This window comes from Microtus oregoni, unplaced genomic scaffold (genome assembly GCF_018167655.1).
Source record: "Microtus oregoni isolate MIOR12 unplaced genomic scaffold, Mior012 000024F_ref0000369, whole genome shotgun sequence".
NCBI classification, from domain to species: Eukaryota; Metazoa; Chordata; class Mammalia; order Rodentia; family Cricetidae; genus Microtus; species Microtus oregoni.
Genome location: NW_024543083.1, coordinates 12,423,179 through 12,440,487, shown reverse-complemented (window position 1 = coordinate 12,440,487; position 17,309 = coordinate 12,423,179). Strand labels below are relative to the sequence as shown.

The 17,309-nt window shown below is 48.1% G+C and overlaps 1 protein-coding gene across 3 annotated transcripts in view; it reads left to right on the top strand.

The window, feature by feature from the left end:
* The window catches only part of Mcph1 (microcephalin 1), a 204,082-nt gene that overhangs the window by 168,164 nt on the left and 18,609 nt on the right, over positions 1–17,309 (top strand). The gene's annotated exons all lie outside the window — the stretch shown is intronic.

Below are 17,309 nucleotides of genomic sequence, written 5' to 3'. Positions count from 1 at the left end.
GAGAATGGCTGATAGCTGAAAGGTGAATGTCTCTGGAGTGCTCCTCTGGCTGTGTGAGGGAGCCCCTGGAAGATCACTGCTGCTTTCCTCGCAGTGAAACCCCACCCCTCTTGCTCTAGTCAGCTAAGACAATGTGTATGTAGGTGAATGTGGTCCTCCAGCAGCCTCTGTGCTGCAGTGGGAACCACATGCTCCTGGATCAGCCACTGTAGCGCATCATCTGAGAAGCACGTGAGAATGGCAGTCTTACAGGTGCTCTTCCTCCCTGTCGTACTAGGAACTACGTGGAGGTTGGAGAACAGGTGTGGTCAGGTATCTTAGAGATAGCTCCAGCGGTGGCTTCTCCAGCAGATGTGATCTAGATTGTGACTCTTCCCAAATGCAGTGTGTTACACAGACTTCTCCTGGAGAGGTGTGGGCAGAAATCTACTCATCCCCCAGACAGGCCAACTCCAGCTTAGAAAACCCATAGAATTATTGGGCTTGCTTGCCCAATGCGTAAAAATTTGCTTAAAAGAGTGTAAGTAAGCCTAAGACAGCCACGTCCCCAAATAGTCTCACTCTAGCATAGATAACAGCTTGTCCATGGCTGCATGGATGGAGGTCCCATGGCTTACTTAGCCCTCTGTATACACTACCTCCTCTGAAGACCAGGAGATCAAGTGCAGTTGGGGCAGAATTAGACAGGCTGGCAGACAGGCACCAAAGGACAAGCTGGACTCGCAGATGCAGGTCCCCTGGCCCTTGCCACCGCTTCCTTCTTTATGGTAATGTCAGCACTACAGGTTGAGGTTTTCTTGCGAGTATCACATTTGCTCCGATAAAAATGGCTGCTAGTTGGACAGCATTCCCCAACCTGGTCATTTGTAAGTTAAAGCAGAATGTGCACTTACAGCTGCTTGGCTGGGGACAGAGAAAGAGGTACGGTGCTGGTGGCTTCTGGGCACTGGAGCTGTGTGTTTTAAAAAGCACTCTCTGTTTAGATGGTACTTCTCAAAGTAAATACCAGAGAGGCTTTTAAAGAGCTCCGTAAAAGCGAAAATGTAAAGAGCTCTGGGAAGTGAGGCCCTGCTTTCAACTCGACTTCCAGCTCGCTTCCGCAGTCATATAAATAGGAAGGCCTCTTCCTCGTTTCAGTATCTTAAAAAGAAACCTTGATGTTACGTGATGGCCTAAAAGGAATGCCTTCCTCCTAGGGTGGACGGAAGGATATTCTTAAGGAATGCTAAGCTTGTGACAGGAATTATTGATACCTTTGGAATTTTTTCCCAAGTGACTCAGGGTTCTTCAAACCCCTGTCTCGGAATTAGTCAGGGACCGCATGTCGCCAGTCCCCAACTGTTCTAAAGCAGAGCAGGGCACAGCGAGAGAGTGAACGGCGGGATGTGCTCTTGTGCGTTATTCTTACCACGATGGATGACGCTTTGTTTTCCCCCACACTTTAATTAGAGTGTTTCTACATTTGCCAAAGAAAATGTTGGAATGGAGACAAAACCGTGAAATTATAGGAACAGGGCTTGATGTAATAGCTTATTTGTGAAGGAAACACAACTTGTTTGGTATTTTATTGAAGCAGGAAGTTCAGAGCCGCAGAACACACAAGCACAACAAATTCTCAGGTGCTGGTTGAGTCACTGTTGTTGGCAGCAGGCTCTGGTAGCTTTCCCTGAATTTACTTTTTATCTTCATTTTTTTTTCTTTTTTTCAGAGTCATGGGGGTCAGGTGGGGTAGGAAATTACACAAAACTCCAGTCAGAGATTGTGTACATGAAAAAAAGATAAGCCGTGCCAATTAAACAAACACAGCAAGTGGTACAGCCTCTCCTCAGCCGTGTCTGTGCGTTTTAGTAGTTACCCATGTACAAAATAAGGGGAAAGGAAAGAAAATGAGAATTTGCCCGAGTGAGTTCCTGTCTAAATACTGTCAGTCTGGGGAATTGCGCGATTAACCGAAAGAGAAGTGCTGTGGTTTGTCTGTCTGTGTTCTATTAGCTTTAGACAGAACCACGGGATTAGAAAGCTGCAAAGCTATCTGGGGCTGACGTTTTTGTGTTTGGGATGCAGAAACAGTTAAGTTGGGTTTTTGTTTTGTTTTGTTTTTCGTTTTCTTCTGGAAACCTTGTCTAGATGCTACTTTAAAGTCAGTCAAACTCTGCAGCTACCCTGGCACCACATAGCGTGTTAAACACCCGTCAGTCTCCTGGTAGCACGCCAGTGAAGTGCTGGGATGGGAGCCACTGGAGAGTGTGGGGCAGCCCGGGCAAGACCCAGGTCCTCTCTCACCTGCTCTTGTGTCTTGTCGGGCATGTGGCTGGTGAGCGGTTCCTGGTAAACAAGCCTGTTTTGGGACAGGTGACAAGGTAGAGAATAAAGACAGGTGCCCTCAGGAAGGAGCAAGGGTAGACTCTACAGATACAGGCTCCTGCCTGTAGCCACAAGCCAGGGCCAGCAGGGTAGGGCTTTGTTTCCTGGCATGAGGGCACCTCTTCCTCCTCCTCTTCCTGCTGCTGCTGATTTCTTCAATGCCTGACCCTCTGCTCTTACTGGTCTTTGTAAATGTGTCTGTCTTTGGAAAACAGATACCATTGAGTTCCACTCTGCTGTGGAATTTCTCGGGATTTCCTCTTGTTGGCAGGGTAAAGTTCAAACCCCAGTGTGTGGCATTCCAGAGCTTTTAAAACCTGCTCTTACCTCCTGCCAGTTACATCTCTTCTTCCCTTCTTCCTTTCTACCCAAATGCAGGTATTCGCACTAGGGCCAGTCTGCCCTCCCAAAACCACCATTAATTAATTAGTTCCTGTTATGCTGGTCATTTATATACATAAGTACACATATCCATGCATACACTCAGAACACACATCACATATGGGTCTATTTTGTGTATGTTACAGTACACTTATAATATATATCTCTGTCTGTCTCTCTCTCATATGCACGCACACACACCCTTTTCCTAATTATCCACAAGACAGGTTTCTCTGAGAAGCATTCCCAAATCCTCTAGAAAGAGTTGAAGATTTCCCCGACTATTGCATGTTACCATTATACATGAGGGTAACTGAGATGCCCTGATTCCGTTAGGTATGTCTATATGTGTCCTGCTAGGTTGTGAATTCCTAGAAGCAGAGTTCATATATTTTCCCCTTGCCTTTTAACTTCCCTACATTACACATTGGGGACATTCTGTAAACCTTTAAGTTAAATTTGAATGTGACAGAATTCTGCATATGTAATTTAGAATAATCTGAGCTCTTGCACAGAGTAACCAAGAAAGGTCACTCAGGATGCAGGGGGACTTGGAGGCCAGACACAATAAGCCTTATGCCTTATCTATCGAAACTGAGAACAGCCATGTCTGGTGAAGACTCCCATAGCAACCAAGCCATGGCAGATAAAGGTAGACCTGGTGGAGATGGTCCCCAAGCAGAGGTGTCCTGAGATGCTGAACCACAGTAGTGGCCATGGAAACAGAAGGGAGTCTAGGTCTGAGACTAGAAGTCCAGGGACCTGGGGGATGGCGCCATCTGTACCCTCCCACTCAAGCCCCGAAGTAGGAAGGCTCCTGCCTTGCAGGTCATTTCCTCCCCCTAATGCGCAGTGGATTCCTGGTCGGCCTTTGTTGTTGGCTGGCTTGGTTTGTGCTTCCCTTGTTGTTTACAACCTCCAGGTATTTGTAGACAGATCTTATCTCCTTCCCTCTTAGTCACCTCTTGGCCCAGCTCTGTGTGTTTTATTCTTTTAAACTCTGCTCCTGGCATGACCTTTCTACACTCTCTGAAGCGTGTTTGTTTTGTGTTGTTCTATTGGGGCTATTTTAAGAGGTGCAATAAACTAAATAAGGGCTGGCCTAGATAAGAATGAACTTAGAAAGAAAATGGAAGTGTGTTTGTATGATATGTGCATTTTTATATCTGTGTACACACCTGTGGTCATGTGTGTTGTATGAGAGAGAGAGAGAGAGAGAGAGAGAGAGAGAGAGAGAGAGAAAGAGAGAGAGATGCCCAGCCAGTCTTCTGTGAATCCAGGGTATCATTCTCCTGCAGCCTCAGTTCTCCAATCTTCCCAGAAATGGATCTGTACTAAATTGGGTGCAAGCAACACATTGATGCCATGGCTCCATATAGAAACTTTCTGTCCCCTTCTGTGAGGCTGTGGCGCCTGTAGAAGTGGCTCACGAATATACAGTTTTCAAACAGGCCGGCTCTGTTTTGTCTTGTGTTCTCCCAGCAGCTTCAGAGGCTGGAGTGGTGACTGATGCAGAGGGAATGAGTGCAGTCTCGGATGGGACAGTCTACGTTTTAGTTGAGAGTCATTGTTTCCTTTTGTCATGATCATCATGCTGATACCTTTAGTTAGTGTGTTTAAATGCTTGTCTGTCCCCTCAGTCCAGTTGATTGTGACAGTTAGGCATACAGAAACAGACATGTTTTCAGGATGGGTGTGTGACTGTTCGTCACCTGTGTGCACATAGCCACTGTGTTCCTGTTGTGCCGCCCTCCAGGCATGGCAGCCATCATCTTCATCACAGCCATGACCTTTGCCAGATACCCTGAGATCAGCTTCTTGATTTTACTGCTCACTCAGGGAAGGTAGAGAGGGTCACTGGACCCTCACCCGAGATGGCTGCCACTCCCTTCTGTGCCTCTTGCTGCAGTGAAGTGTCTGCCCAGGGTGGTCTTGATCCTCTACCTTGTTGCCACCAAGAGCCCTGGCCTTGGCTCAGGTGTGTTTCACTGCCATCAAGACTGTTGCTGGCCAGTCCGGAGATAGAAGTCCAGAGCCCTCTTTGTTTACGTTAAAATATAACAGAATATGAGGTGGCTGTCTGAATCCTCTGCTGTGCACTTGTAATTCTAGAAGGTTTTTAGGATTGTCAAGAGAAGAGCAGCAGATACTTGTGGAATTAGCTGGGAGCAAACAGGTCGTTGGGTAGAAAGGAATGAGAGAAGTAGACATGGGGGAAACACCAAATCAAAACTATTTAATCAGAAAGAAAGATAGACAGTGATCCAGTGGTCTTCATTTCATAGTGGAGAGCTAAGGACCAGAGGAATGCAGTCACACTGGCAGTGCTGTGTGCACACCTGCTCCTTGTCACCCAGATGTCACTCTGTCTGTGTCCCTGCTCCCACAGGCACTAGTAGTGGAGATGCAGAGAGGGCGGGACTCCCTCACAGCTCTGCTCTGGGCAGGTCTCAGGTGTCTGAGCGGTTTTCATTCCTTCTTCCAGACATCGACGACGTGCAGTTAGGATCGCTCCTCCCCAGGGCTCCCTGGTCCTAGTTTCCACAGCTGCAGCAGAGGAGCTTTCCCCCTGAGGGAGCTTGCGGAAAGCACTGGGAGCCCTGTGTCTGATCATCCTGCCTCTGATCATTCCTCAGAAGCCTCAGGAGGCAGATCTAAAAGGGTTAGGGGCTCAGGCCTTGCATTTCTGACCAAAGACTCAGCAGCAAGTAAATCATGGAAATGAGCTACAGGACAGCCCTAAGCCATGCAACATCAAAAGGCCCTGCTGCGAATGGCTGGACAGATGCCACGGTGCTCTGCCCTCCAATTTAGATTGCAGCCCAGGTGACAGTTGTGGCCGCTGGCTTGCGTCCCAGCTCAAGTTTGGAAAAAAAAAAATCATAGCAGGTCACTTTTTCATCTTACAATTCTTAAACACAGGCACCCCAGAGAGCTGAGGAAGCAGGAAGAATCCCACTGTCCCCCCACTTTACCCTGAGACATGTCTGAAGACCAGACTAACCACTTCAAACCAGGTCTTCTTTGGTCCCAAGGAAGCAAGCAGTGGCCATGACTCTTCCAGAGGACAGAGTACTCACCCTCACAAGGTGAGTTAGCCAGTTACTGAGGCAGGACTCCAGTGTCAGCAGAACTGGCTGGCAAGTTCTGGGAGGATAAGCAGACAGAAACAGTCAGGCCAGGAAGGAGAGCCGCCCAGCATGTGTTTAAGCCTGGGGGTGCCAGGCAGTCTTTCCCATCGGCCAGGCCTCACTGCTCATGGCAGCAGGGCTGTCTCCGTATCAGAGATGCCCGGAGCCAAATAAGAACCTAAAGACAGCTGGGCAGTGGTGGCGCACACCTTTAATCCCAGCACTCGGGAGGCAGAGGCAGGCGGATCTCTGTGAGTTCGAGATCAGTCTGGTCTACAAGAGCTAGTTCCAGGACAGGCTCCAAAGCTACAGAGAATCCCTGTCTCAAAAAAAAAGAAAAGAAAGAAAGAAAGAAAGAAAAGAAAGAACCTAAAGACAACCCAGAAAGCACAACCAGGGAGGGGAGCAGAGCCACATCAGGGTGGCCAAGTGCCTGGGACTGGTGTGAGCTCCGTCTTCATGAAGGATATTTCCTCACCACTGAGAAAGGACCGTGACTCTACCTTGGTGGGTGATCCAATGCCACCATTCCTTTGTAATAAGGTGCTCTGGGCTGGTCTTTGAGCTCGCTGTCTGTCGAATTGTAAGTAGAACTGTCCACAGTCTACCAGCCTGACTCTTCCAAAGCCCCTTTACCCTAGTTCTAACCTGGGTCTTCTGTGACCTTAGAATCACATGGGAGATTTGGTAAGGTCAGGTGCTGTGATCATGGCCCCTGTAGTTAAATCAGGAGAGCCAGGCTGCAGTATTTTTGTAACTACAGGAGTGGAGTATTTGAAAACCTTGGTCAGCAAACTTTCTCTGCCTGAGCATCCTACTAAACTCAGTTTGGGAGCAGTGTCAGGTCCCACCCACCCAGTGGTCTGACCTCCCTGGAGTAGCTTCTGAGGCAGCTCTAACATCCACTGAGAATGAGAGCCACTCTATAAAACCCTATAGGGCTGTCGGAGTACAGTCTTGTCTACATTTTTGCTCAGAACTAACTTTATGGGTAAGCCCAGGTCCACATGTGTGTACAAGCGTGTGTATTCATGCACGCGAAGACTAAAGGTCAGTGTCATTCCTCAGGGGTCATCTTTGAGACAAGTTCTCTCACTGAGTTGAGACCTTGAGCTCGTGAATTGACTAGACTGACTGGTCACTGAGCCTCAAGGGTCTTCCTGCATCCTCTTTCCAGCCCTGGGATTACAAGTGCATGGGGATCAAAACTAAATCCTTGTGCTTGAGAGACAAGCACTTTATTAACTGAGCCATCTCCCCAACACCCAAAATTCTTGACTTCCTAAAACCCTACAGATGTGCTCCGGACTTTTATATGACTTGCAAAGCTTTTACTGCCTACCCGACAATCTTTTTAAAAATTGTTGCATTCATTTACTTTCTATGCATGTGTGCTGCAGTCAAAGAGCATCGTGGAGGAGTGAGTTCTCTCTTTCCAACATGTGGGTCCAAAGGATCAAACTCAGGTCATCAGACTTAGCAGTAAATGCCTTTACCTACTGAGCCATCTTGATGACTGATGGTTTCAAAGGCTCAAATAAAGATTCTGTAATCCAAGGGCTGATTTCCATAGGTATTGAGATTTCTAAAAATGAGAATTGAAAACAAGGTGGTTTAGGGCCACACACCACAGAGTAGCTCGCATGGTTAGTACTGAAATGTATGCAGAAACTAGCCTCGGACCTCCGAAAGGGAGGGCCAGATACGTTGGTGGGGGGTGGGGTGGAATGGGAACTGGCACATACTTGGAATCGCAACACTTTGGAGACTGAGGCAGGAGGATAAGGGAAAGTTCCAGGCCAGGCTGTAGTGTGAGACTTTTTAAAAAAGAAGAAAGAAAGAAAAAAGTACCTAATGAGTTCAAATTCTGACATACTTCTTGAAGTTGCTGAACACTAAGAGGCATGAAACACAGATTTATGACTTTTTGGAAGTTATTTGTGGATTCCCCAGGCAGCTATGTTCCCATCATTTATGCAGCCTTTAAACTCAAATGCTGCTTTAAAAATCCAAGTTTGGCACACACCAGACTCTGACATTGGTTGTCTGAGTAGCATTCAGCAAAAGTCAGGAAACCGCTTCTGCGTTGGCCAACCCAATCATCATCCCGGACAACCGCAAGTGTCATTTGTACATGACTCTTAGAAACACTGGGCCAACAGTGACCCTCCTTCGGCCCTTCCTTATGCCTTTTCTCATAAAGTGAAGGTTTCGGCCAGTGCTATGGGTGAGTGACAGCCCATTTGTCTCCCTCACAATACAGAACTCTGTATTTATTGGGAGTTTCGTTATCAAAGTAATGCCACCCACATACCACCCCAGACTGATGCAGACATCCAGCGCTTTTTACCTCCCAACACTTCTGTCCTCTGTGCTCTGTCCTCACCCCATATTTTTTCTTAGTATGTTCTTTGGAATGTATCTCATTTTATTTCAAGTTAAGACCAAGGGAGATTATATAAACCATACTCTCAGACTCAACAACACATGCTCTGCCTGAGACCACCACTGCCGAGGACATGAGCGTTCTCTAAATCACTTGCACTATTGTCACTGGCCTCCACATCACCCCTCTCTGACATGCTCTCATCTCCCAGTCATCAGCCTGTTAATGTTCCCGAGTCCAGTCCATTTAACCAGATACAGATGTTTAAGGCTGAGTTGCTACTGCATGAGAGGCAAACTCCCCTCCCATCCATCCTTGGAGCTCACATTTCAGAGCATAGCCTAAGCAGCAGGGAGGGCTGCATTGTCTAGTATTTGGAGTCTTCGTGGTTATTGGCTCATCACCTTGGGCTTTGTTATAAGAATTCTTTATGGATGAATATCTGAATGTTACTTATATACACACACATACACTTCTGACTTCTCAGAGGTACCATAATCTTTCTTGAGAGAAATGTTGAAATCAACCAACATATCAGTCTTTCCTCATTCAGCACGCTGAATCCAGTTGATCCATGATGTACCTCACATTGTCAAGGGATTCACGTGCATTAAGCAGACATTTGATGACAAGGCTAAGAGGATTAAAGGTGGCCTCTACCACAACTCTCGGAGGTCATCACCTGCATCTTGATATAACCAGCTGTATAGCTTGAGGTTCCCAGCCTGGAATGTGGAAAAGCCAAGACACCATATGAAATATCCACGTTTTAAGTCCCAAACTAACAAGGTCAAGCTTAAAGTTTGACAGGAAAGTATAATAAACCTAGACCTATTTGGGTTGTGGATATAGAATAAAGGACTCAGATATCTTCAGACACTGACAGAGAACTGATAGTTAGAAAAGCCCCCATTCTTTCAGACCACTCTGGGTTGAGCAACCGTGTCTTTAAGGCACTGTGCACTGTAACCAAAGGCATGGGCTCTACCCGGTAGGACAGATCTAGTTTGAATATTTCCTACCACATTACCCGCTTGTCACCTTGGTCAAGATGCCTCAGATGTCACTCTCATTGACTGTAAAATGTTATCCAGTGAGAGTCTCTGCCTCAGGAAGTTGATAACCGTGGGGTACTTTGTGGAATGTACATGGAATGGTTTAACAGGTATGCAGAGCGCAGATATTGCATAAATGTGAATGAGGGGAAGGCTGTGGTAATACGCACTGGCATGTCTGGAGGGTCTGCGTTTGCAGTTTTCCTTCCAGCATTTCCACTGAGCAGATGGTGTGAGAGCATGTTCTGAAGTTGGTAGTCCATAGAGGTAAGAGCTTACTGAAGTCCACACAACAGGGTTGAGACTGAAGCCTGTCCTCTTCCTTGAGCCCAGGCCTGCCCTCTTGTTGCTCAGATTCTGGGGACAGGAGAGATTCTAAAGAGATAATAGTGGACGTTCTTGGAGGATTTGTCAAAGGGAGCTTCATGGTGGCCACAGGAAGGAGCTCAAATAAGAAACAAAATCAATTCAAATAGAACATGGCATATATTGGAGACACACACTTTAGACATCTTTGGATGTGTCCAAAAGAAGCCAACAGTTTGTAGCATATGACTAAATGAGCAACAATGTATGAGCTAGCTTCACAGATCAGGCTCCAAGGAAACTGCTTAAACACACATGTACACACTCAGAAAGAGGTGTGGTGGGACTGGGAAGTAACAGTGTTTTAGTCCGGTGGTCCTCCTCTGTGCCACATGCTGGGTGTAGCCTCTAGGGAGGGGGAGATCTACTCAGCAGAGGTTCCTGATCCCTGTGCGGGAAGAGGCTGGGCCTTCCTCGCTCTGTGGCCTCGTGCCCTCCACGTCTCTAGGCACTGGAGTGCTTATCAGCAGACTACAGTAATCCCTCGGAGCTGAGCGTTTTGTTCCAAGTGCGGCAAGCTTTTAAAAATGCTTTTCCATGTCACTCTACTTTTAAGCTCGTATGGTGTATTTCCGTGCTGAGTAATTTATGGCAGTAGTTAAATAAGCATTTTACCGCCCAGAGTCTAGTGGGAGAACAGAAGCCTTTATAGAGATCTGTGCAGAAAGCTCAGGGCACACACACAGGGTGATGATCCAAAGCCAGAGCACCCTTGGTGACAATCAGGAGCATGATTTTGTGTGTGACCTTGAGAAAGTGTGTGGTGTTGGCGTGTTTACCCCAACTAAGACTATAAGACACATTTGGGGTTTTTTTTAACTTTTATAGTTCTTTCAAAAATGCCTATGAGCAGTTTCAAATTAGACGCTTAAAACTTGCAAGTTCTAAGTGGCAAGTTAGAGGTGAAATCCTCTGGTGACTGTTGCTGGATGTGCAGAGCTGAGCCACAGGCCCGCTGCTGCTGTGAGCTGCCCCCGGAGCAGTCAGTCCTCTGAACTCACGGACTGCGGCTGCCTTCTGGTGCCCTTGCTCACAGCACATCAGCATTGGCCATGTGGGGCCTTCACTCCAAGCAGCCCTTTGCTCTTGACGCCAGCTGGGTGTCCTGAGACTCTGAGTTCTATCACCTGGAGTGAGCATCAGGCAAGCTGGGTCCCCCTGTGACATCTGACTCAGCAACTGTGAATGCTAAGTTCCCTCCGGAATTTGATAACCTGTTTGAACAGCTGAGGAATCAGAAAAACACCCAATTACATCTGTGAGTTTATTACAAAAGATGTTACCGAGGAGTAAAAGTGAAGAGCCTAAAGAGGAAATGCCTGAGGCAAGACGTGGGTCAGGAGCACAGGGCACATATAGCCCTTCTCTGTCCTCCCTGGCCCTGTACATATTCCCAGCTTGGAACTCTATAAACCCACGGGCTAGGAAGTCTATAGAGCTGCAACATCCCGATGGTCACATCTGCACTGGGCAGCTTCATTAGAATCACCATGGAAACACACCTCTGAGCATGTCTAAGGGAATTTCTAGACTAAGTGAGGTGAGAAAACCCACCCTGATGGTGGGCAAGCTCCATCCCATGGACTAGGGGCCAGAGCTGAATGCTAAGGACATGGTGTGAGCACCAGCTTTCTCGTCTCTGCTTCATGACTATACGTGCTGTGTGGCCAGCCTTCCCCTGCCCCTGCAGCCATGCCTTTCCCTTTGAGAGTGGCAGCCCCGAATGTACGCTGTCATTCTCAGGTCGCTTTGTCGAGTATTGCATCAGAACCCCGAATAAAGGGATGAATACAACCCGAGTCCTCCCCCTGCCGGGCCTGCTGTCCCCCAGCAGCCTGCTCATGGCCAGCGACCTCTCCCAACTCTCTTGGCTCCTCGCTTACTGCCTGTGGTGCTTTGCTGTAATGTTCCCCAAGAGTGTTCCCTCCTTTCCCCACTCCCTCAGTGAATCCTCATGCACCCAGGGGCTCACCCATCACTACAACTCACCCTTCCATGCATCGTCTCCTCTGCCACAGTCTTGAGCCTTAAGCTGTCTTCCCTCTCTTCATTCCTGCCTGACTTGGCCCCTAAAGTATGTTTTGCTTCCCAAGCTCAAGTTGGAGCTTTCTTGAAATTAGATTCCACGGAACCCTGGTTCTCCTGCATGCCATACCCCACATTTACCCAAGAAATCCATTAACTGTGCAAGCGTAACTAAGCGTCCACTGATGTCAGGTGTTGCCGAGCATGCTGGGGTCTACTACCACTGAACAAAGCAGCCATTTCTTGCCTTTAGTTCGAGCAGGAGAAACGAGAAATAACACAAAATAAATGATCTGTTACATTGGAAGGTGCTGGAAATTTTGACAGAAGGAAAAGCAGACCAAGCTCACAGGAAGGGGAGTTTTGAGAACAGAGGAGCACCCATGGTGCTTAGAGGGCACGGCCGAGGGGCACCCTTAGTGCTTAGAGGACAGGCCTTGTTGAGTAAGCTGCAAGGTCACCTAGGTGGGAAGGCAGAACATCTCAAGTAGCAGGGTAAGTGCAAGGGCATGAGACAGACCAGTCAGGAGCCAGGAGTGGGTGTGGCTGCCTGAGAGGCATGGGCAGTGCAGGTCCGTAGTGGTGAGGGCCTTGCTGTCCATTGAGGGGGCTTCAGCTTTCACCCTTGTGAAATGACACACCAGCATTCCAGATTTATGATCCCAAACTTCTGATTCTGAAATTCCCACTGTGACAAGAAGAGTTGCGAAGGAGGCTAGCAGGAAAGAGATAGGCACGGTGGCTTCCGCTGGAGCGGTGAAGTTGCACTTGTCCTCACTTGAACAGCAGTGGCAAAGGCCTCGGCAGTGTTTTGATGGTGAAGCCAGTCAGTCCCTGGTCCAGTGATGTAGGATGTAAGAAAGGAAGTGAGGCCATGAGTCTGACCCTAGGGTTTGGACTTCAGCACCCAAGATTGAGATGAAAGGCTGCGGACCCAGACAATGCTGAGAAGCAAGACGGCAAGTTGTGATTTGAGCAGAGAGGTGGATCAGATACCTCTCTGCACCCATACACAAGGGGAATGTGGGCAGTGGATGGGAAGAGTCTGTACTGGAGGCAGAATCTGGGCAGCAGCAGCTAAGAAAGGCCCTTTGAGGATGGTCGTTTGGGGCTATGGGAAGAGCAGAACAAAAGAACATCCAGGACTGATACCAGGGTCTTCAGAAGTCAGGACAGGAAAGAGCCAGTGAAGTGACTAGCAACAGAAGGGCACTATAGGTAGGATGGGGAAATTACTCCAGAGGAAGGTGGGGTCGATCCATGCCATGTGCTGTGAAGACTATGATGCTTGTCTACAACACTGAAGGGACCTGAATGGCAGATGACATCATGGATGCAGTGGAAGTAAAGACTGTAGGGAGGATGAGTGAGAACAAAGAGACACAGAGAAAGCATCTGTCCAGGAGAGTGGAGCGGGGAAGTGGCAGGTAAATGAGGAAATGCGTTTTCAGTTGTGGATGTGAGGTAATCAGGAGGATGCAGAGAATGACAGGCAGTCCTCAGGTGGGCAAGCAGGACACACTTGCTCAGTGGGGACTGTTAGCTTTCCCTGGGAACTGAGTCCCCAGGGAGGCTGCAGAATGTCCTGTTCATTGTTGCACTGTCATCAATCAGAAGCAGTGTTGTGACTGTGTGTGAGAAACGGCATGCCGTGTTGGAGGTTGGATACCAGACAGGTGTGGTGGGCAGGGAACGAGAAGGAAGAGGGGCTAGAGATGAGTTCTTTCTTTCATCAAGAGTTCTTGAGTGGCTGGCAACTTAAAGTCACATGACTGTGGGTGTAAGGCCATGTCCGCATGCAGCTGCATGGATAATAGAAAGCAGTTTGGTCTCCTGTATTTCCTCCATGTTGATGTTGAACTTAGGGAAAAGATACAGTACTGAAAACCTCCGAACCTTAATGGCTGAATCTTTCTCCAGGCTCTTGCTCTGTCGTTCGTGCTGACCTCCCGCTTTGTACATAACAAGCTAATAACGTGGCTAGGTTCTAAGTAGACTTGCTTTCTCGTCCTGTCCTGAGTTCTCTTCCTTCTCCAGCTCACAGCCTTCACGTCTTCATTTCCTACTAAAATCATGGCAGTCTTTCCCTTTGGCCTTTCCATCCTGCGCTGTGTATTTTTTCCACAGGGCAATCCTTCTCACTTAAAAGTCTATGATATAACCTGCTGCTCATGTAGGGGGAGTTTGTTGATTGGTTGATTGATTTTGTTTGTTTGTTTTCAGATAGGCTTTCATCCTGTTCCTCAAGCTGGCCTAGAACTCACTATGTAATGAGTTTTTTGGTGGCCCTGCTAACTAACCTCCTCCCACTGTGTGATCATGTTGATCTGATGCCTGCTTATTCAGCCTCATCCCATGGTCACTTCTTAAACACTCGGAAAAAAAAAAAAAAGCTGTCTTTTCTTACTACCCCCCCCCCCACCTCCTGCACATTCACACTCCAGCGATCCTGGGCTATGTGCTGGAGTGTGCCAAGCTCTCGGCACCTGTCACCTGAGGTGCCCTGCCATGTGCTTTCTTCTCCTTTTCCACCACCACCACCAGGTCCCAGTCCCCTCTTTGAATGAGATGTCGTATTGTACTCTCAATTGAGAAACAAAGTGCAGCGTCTTCCCATTTCTGTGCTCTCAGAGTGGAGCCTGTTATTCTCCTGAACAGATGGTGGAATGAGTTGGGTCATTGGACTTACCAGTGACCCAACATGAGAATGAAGAGCAGGCGAGGAGAGCCGAATGAGTTCAGTGACCTCATCCTGAACAGTGTGAAGAGTCAGTGGAAGCAGGATTTGCCAGGCAGTGCTGTCAGGTTCTCTGTAATGCTCAGAGGAGCTCTGTGTCCTGTTTCCCCCCATACGGTGAAAGCTATCATGAAGATGCCCTTTAAGGACCCCACCCTGCTCTGGGTACTCCGTATTCTTCAATACAAATTCTTGGTATTCGCACTCCGATGAAGTAGCTGCCTTGGCCAGGGGTGACTGCTCTAGGACAGCACTAGGGATTCTCTCTAACTCTCTGGATTCCCCAACCCCCATTCTGGTGCCTCCAGGATCTGTGCACACTGTGGAGTGAGGTTCTCCTGCCTCTGCAGCTCCCCTCAAAACACCTAGACAGCTGAGCCCTCCGAGAACAGTGAGAAGGGAGTCAGTCACTTTCGCCAGTGGGAGAAATATTGAGGGGGAGGGGGGAGTATCCATGTACATACATGTGCACACATGATGTCATTCCTCTGACAGTATCCACCTTGGTATTTTCCACCTGGATAATTTTGTCTGGGGTTTTATTTATTTATTTATAGTTTATTGCTTGTTTGTTTTTTGAGAAAGGGCCTTACTCTATAGCCTTGGTTGTCCTGGAACTCACTATATTGCCTTGGATTACCTAGAACTCACAGAGATCCCCCTGCTTCAGCAGCCTCCTCAGTCTTGGAATTAAAGATCTGTGCTTACATGCCTGGCCACCTTGATTTGTATTCACTTTATGTGTATGGATGTTTTGCCTACATGTGTGTCTGTATACCATGTGTGTGCCTGATGCCTGAGGAGGACAGAAAAGGGGATCAGAACCCATAGAACTGAAGTTACAGATGATTGTGAGCCAGGATGTGGGTGCTGGGAATCGAACCCAAGTGCTCTGGAAGAGCAGTCAGTGCACTTAACTGCTGAGCCATCTCTCCAGCCCCTGCCTTGATTTATTTGAGGCAGGGTTTCTGCCTGACCTGGAATTCATCAGGTAAGGTAGGTTGCTGGGCAGTAAGCCCCAGGGATCAGCCTATTGCCATCTCTCCAACATTAGGACTGCAAGCACATACCACCACATCTGGCTTTTTCATGTGAGTTCTAGGGCTTGAACTCAGGTCTTTGTGTTCACAGAGTAAGTACTTCACTGACTAAGCCATCTGTGCACCCTGTCTTCGGTTATTTTAATAATTTATTTATTTTATATGCTTTGGTGTTTTGCCTGCATGCATGTCTATATGAGGGTGTCAGGTCCCCTGGAACTAGAGTTACAGACAGTAGTGAGCTACCATGTAGGTGCTGGGAATTGAGCCCAGGTCCTCTGGAAGAACAGTGTTCATAACCACTGAGCCATCTCACCAGCCCCTAAAGTTACTTTTCTTGCAAAGTTAAGAATTACAGCACTGCCTCCTTCTCTAGCATACTGAGAGATACCATGTCCTCTGTGCATCCTCCATGTCCACCTGACTCTGAGTCCTCTCTCTCCAGTCTCTGTCACAGTATGGGTTGTCACCATTTTCTCTCTCTACCCTGGACACTAAGTGCTGGTGTGCACGGCCACGCATGACCAGCGGCACCAAATGCCCTTAACATAAGTCAAGTGGGAAGGATTTGTGGGTAGAGCCCATTAGATAAGGATTCACAGAGGAAGAGGCACACTGTCCTTGAAGAAGAAAAAAACAACTGGAAATAAAATAGAAGGCTGAAAAGGCAAGGTCATACCCTTTAAATTAACATGCAAGAAACTGACATTTTTCATATCCAGTTCTGTGAGTGTGGCACCAGCCATCTGAAAAGTCCAGGCTCATTGGCGGGTACACTTGAGGAATTGGCTTAATGGGCAGAGCACATTTCAGAGGGAAAGCAGACCCACATTAGCAGCCCCCCAATCCCATGCTACAGGAGTAAAGCAGGTTACTAATGAAGTGGACCCCATTGTGGATTCAGAAGTCCTGACCCAGGACGTGAGCACCCATGTGAGTGTCCTAGAGGCCCGCCCCAGTACTCAGAGCGGACATGGCCAGCTCCTCACAGTTAGGGAGGCGGCAAGTGCCCCGTATTCCAGATCTAAGATGCACAGACAGTGCCACCTGCTTGTGTTTCCCATGCTTCTCAGAAGAGTCATCAGGCTGAGGCCCAGCGTGTGTGTGTGTGTGTTATTGTCAGGCTATGGAAAGCTTGTTTGGGGAACCAGGTGTGGCATTATCTCACTTGACCTGGGTGTGGATTTGTCTCCTTGGTAGTGGTGAGAAGCAAAGTTGGGAAAGGCCAGCACTGTGGGGCCCAAAGCCTTTGATTCAAAGCCTGACCGTCCTGTGGCTAGCAGAGGGCCTCAGGCAGGCCTCCTCCTGCAGCCTCTCCCAGAGGTGGCCCACCAGGGTCCTGCATGTCCCATCAGTGAGCCAGAGACTCAGCAGGTGAGCTCCCCACTAATAGAAATCCACTGCCCTGGCCACACTGAGTGAACCGTCAGCCCCTGCCAAGGTTTAGTTCTTGATCGTGAACAAATAGCTAGGATTCCTTGGAGCGAGAAGCCTGCGAGATTCTGTTCTGCTTCAACAGTACACAGTCTGCCATGGCTGACTTCTAGGTAAACAGATTGAAGGGTCTGAGCTAAACCCTGGTGAATCAGTAGCCTCTCTGCTCAGGACAAATCAGAGTCCATTTTTTACCTCAGCTGGCCCTGTACCGCTGCTAACCTCCACCAGCAGTGTTGGAATAAGAGCTCAGAGCAAGAAGCAGCCATTTTCTGTCTGCTTTCCTGTCCATAAATACTTATGTGTGAAATATCATTACATCACTTTAAAGGCTGCTTGAGCCTAGGGTGTCAGTGACCTCCATTCCTGCTAAGATTTTTTGCCTACAGT